Genomic DNA, 4,548 nt, shown 5'->3' on the forward strand with positions numbered 1-4,548 from the left:
CCTTACTGCTGGCTTCCTCTGTGTGGAGGTTCAAGGAACCAGCATTATACTACACTGAACCCCACTGCTGGCTTCCTCTGCACGGTTGGTCCTGGTCAGTCCCTGGATGGGGGACCAGATGCTGCTGGAAGTGGTGTTGGAGGGCCAGTAGGAGGCACTCTTTCCTCTGGTCAATGTTTTCAAAGGCTATGTAGTGCACTACATAAGGAGTGGGGAGTCATTTCATACGCAATTTAGAATCTAATATCTGGGTCAAATAGGAAGTAAAGCATAATTCACTTAATGATGGGAAACACCCAAAATTGATTTTTTAATTATGTTCCATATTAGTGATTATTGCTGCTATTTTGAAGCATGGAAGCCAAACTAAATTCGTCAGTTTAAAAGGGGAAATGTCATTTGGATTCCCAGGTTATCGATTTGGTTTTTCAAATGTCAGAAAATCACTTGTCTCATTTACTTTGACACATGTCCGTATAAATCGTGTTTTCCCAATCTACACTGAACAGGGCTGGTTGCCCAGTACTGGACAGAACGTTTCCCCAATCTACACTGAACAGGGCTGGTTGCCCAGTACTGGACAGAACGTTTCCCCAATCTACACTGAACAGGGCTGGTTGCCCAGTACTGGACAGAACGTTTTCCCAATCTACACTGAACAGGGCTGGTTGCCCAATACTGGACAGAACGCTTTCCCAATCTACACTGAACAGGGCTGGTTGCCCAATACTGGACAGAACGCTTTCCCAATCTACACTGAACAGGGCTGGTTGCCCAGTACTGGACAGAACGTTTTCCCAATCTACACTGAACAGGGCTGGTTGCCCAGTACTGGACAGAACGCTTTCCCAATCTACACTGAACAGGGCTGGTTGCCCAGTACTGGACAGAACGCTTTCCCAATCTACACTGAACAGGGCTGGTTGCCCAGTACTGGACAGAACGTTTCCCCAATCTACACTGAACAGGGCTGGTTGCCCAGTACTGGACAGAACGTTTCCCCAATCTACACTGAACAGGGCTGGTTGCCCAGTACTGGACAGAACGCTTTCCCAATCTACACTGAACAGGGCTGGTTGCCCAGTACTGGACAGAACGCTTTCCCAATCTACACTGAACAGGGCTGGTTGCCCAGTACTGGACAGAACGCTTTCCCAATCTACACTGAACAGGGCTGGTTGCCCAGTACTGGACAGAACGCTTTCCCAATCTACACTGAACAGGGCTGGTTGCCCAGTACTGGACAGAACGCTTTCCCAATCTACACTGAACAGGGCTGGTTGCCCAGTACTGGACAGAACGCTTTCCCAATCTACACTGAACAGGGCTGGTTGCCCAGTACTGGACAGAACGCTTTCCCAATCTACACTGAACAGGGCTGGTTGCCCAGTACTGGACAGAACGTTTTCCCAATCTACACTGAACAGGGCTGGTTGCCCAGTACTGGACAGAACGCTTTCCCAATCTACACTGAACAGGGCTGGTTGCCCAGTACTGGACAGAACGCTTTCCCCAATCTACACTGAACAGGGCTGGTTGCCCAGTACTGGACAGAATGCTTTCCCAATCTACACTGAACAGGGCTGGTTGCCCAGTACTGGACAGAACGCTTTCCCCAATCTACACTGAACAGGGCTGGTTGCCCAGTACTGGACAGAACGCTTTCCCAATCTACACTGAACAGGGCTGGTTGCCCAGTACTGGACAGAACGCTTTCCCCAATCTACACTGAACAGGGCTGGTTGCCCAGTACTGGACAGAACGCTTTCCCAATCTACACTGAACAGGGCTGGTTGCCCAGTACTGGACAGAACGCTTTCCCCAATCTACACTGAACAGGGCTGGTTGCCCAGTACTGGACAGAACGCTTTCCCCAATCTACACTGAACAGGGCTGGTTGCCCAGTACTGGACAGAACGCTTTCCCAATCTACACTGAACAGGGCTGGTTGCCCAGTACTGGACAGAACGTTTTCCCAATCTACACTGAACAGGGCTGGTTGCCCAGTACTGGACAGAACGCTTTCCCCAATCTACACTGAACAGGGCTGGTTGCCCAGTACTGGACAGAATGCTTTCCCAATCTACACTGAACAGGGCTGGTTGCCCAGTGCTGGACAGAACGCTTTCCCCAATCTACACTGAACAGGGCTGGTTGCCCAGTACTGGACAGAACGCTTTCCCAATCTACACTGAACAGGGCTGGTTGCCCAGTACTGGACAGAACGTTTTCCCAATCTACACTGAACAGGGCTGGTTGCCCAGTACTGGACAGAACGCTTTCCCAATCTACACTGAACAGGGCTGGTTGCCCAGTACTGGACAGAACGCTTTCCCCAATCTACACTGAACAGGGCTGGTTGCCCAGTACTGGACAGAATGCTTTCCCAATCTACACTGAACAGGGCTGGTTGCCCAGTACTGGACAGAACGCTTTCCCCAATCTACACTGAACAGGGCTGGTTGCCCAGTACTGGACAGAATGCTTTCCCAATCTACACTGAACAGGGCTGGTTGCCCAGTACTGGACAGAACGCTTTCCCCAATCTACACTGAACAGGGCTGGTTGCCCAGTACTGGACAGAAAACGGTTGAATTTGTTTCATCAGAACATTCCTGAAACAGGTTTTGATTGGAGCTTGAATAACACAACACAACAACAATACGTAACCATGGTAACGTCATGTGAATCTCTTTTAAAAATCTTCAGGATCCAGGATTTGGTTGGTTCTTCTATTGTCTGTGTCTGAAATGACACCCTATTCCCTATAATAGTGTACTACTTTTGACCAGTTGTGCACTAGTCAGGAATAGGGTGCCATTTGGGACACGGATATGTGTCTGTCTTTGGCTGTCTTTAGTGTTTATGATGAATTCTACTATATAATAGTACTGTTCCTTAGAGCTCTACTGTGTTAAAGCCCAATTCATTCTATACATCTGCATTTTGGAAAGTTAGTTTTCTAACATTTTTCATTTTTCTTTCTTTTTGTTGTTGTAACAAATAAAACAAAACAAAGAACAAAAAAATAATAATAACACTTAACCAACATCATCCAGTAATGTGTCTGTAAAAAAAGTTATTTATATGACCACTTGTTATTTATGTTCAGTAATAAAACGGTATTAACAATAAGTTAGTTAGCTACACTTTCTGCTTTACAAAAAGATAAGACACAGATACACTACTAGTACATATGTAGAAGAAAAAAAAACGTGTAAATTATTGGCTCTACACTTGAAAAAACATTTGCCAAAAGAAGCATGCCAAAATAACTTTTTTTGTGACAGTGCAAATACATTGATTTAGGTCCCTGGTACAAAAACATTTAGGTTAGCATTCCGTGAAACACGCTAGTTCTCAGAAGAGATCTGAATCAGTAGCAGAGTAGCAGCTCTGAGGAGATAGCTTGTGTCTTTTCTTCTAGGAAAAACATCCTTCTTTAAAAGTACTAAGAGGTAACTACCACTGACACGTACACACAGGAAACAGGAAACAGAAAACAGCTCAGAAACATGATGCTTTTTCTCTCTCCTTTTTTTTTGCTAGAAAGAAGGAGGGGAGGGAAGTGAAGTTGTGGCTGGTCAGAACTATCCAAAACATTCATTATATAACCATTGGAGACAGTACAGGACAGAAGGGTTAAACACCATCACATATACAAAGGAAAAAGAACAAGAGACATGATGGTAGGAGTTGAGGACAGAGAGAGAGTAGAGTTGATTCAGGGTAGATGGGCAGGGCAGGGAGAGAGAGTAGAGTTGGTTCAGGGTAGATGGGCAGGGCAGGGAGAGAGAGTAGAGTTGGTTCAGGGTAGATGGGCAGGGCAGGGAGAGAGAGTAGAGTTGGTTCAGGGTAGATGGGCAGGGCAGGGAGAGAGAGTAGAGTTGGTTCAGGGTAGATGGGCAGGACAGAGAGAGAGAGTAGAGTTGGTTCAGGGTAGATGGGCAGGACAGAGAGAGAGAGTAGAGTTGGTTCAGGGTAGATGGGCAGGACAGAGAGAGAGAGTAGAGTTGGTTCAGGGTAGATGGGCAGGACAGGGAGAGAGAGTAGAGTTGGTTCAGGGTAGATGGGCAGGGCAGGGAGAGAGAGTAGAGTTGGTTCAGGGTAGATGGGCAGGGCAGGGAGAGAGAGTAGAGTTGATTCAGGGTAGATGGGCAGGGCAGGGAGAGAGAGTAGAGTTGGTTCAGGGTAGATGGGCAGGGCAGGGAGAGAGAGTAGAGTTGATTCAGGGTAGATGGGCAGGGCAGGGAGAGAGAGTAGAGTTGGTTCAGGGTAGATGGGCAGGGCAGGGAGAGAGAGTAGAGTTGGTTCAGGGTAGATGGGCAGGGCAGGGAGAGAGAGTAGAGTTGGTTCAGGGTAGATGGGCAGGGCAGGGAGAGAGAGTAGAGTTGGTTCAGGGTAGATGGGCAGGGCAGGGAGAGAGAGTAGAGTTGGTTCAGGGTAGATGGGCAGGGCAGGGAGAGAGAGTAGAGTTGGTTCAGGGTAGATGGGCAGGGCAGGGAGAGAGAGTAGAGTTGGTTCAGGGTAGATGGGCAGGGCAGGGAG

The sequence above is a fragment of the Salmo salar genome, chromosome ssa14 (genome assembly GCF_905237065.1).
Source record: "Salmo salar chromosome ssa14, Ssal_v3.1, whole genome shotgun sequence".
NCBI classification, from domain to species: domain Eukaryota; kingdom Metazoa; phylum Chordata; class Actinopteri; order Salmoniformes; family Salmonidae; genus Salmo; species Salmo salar.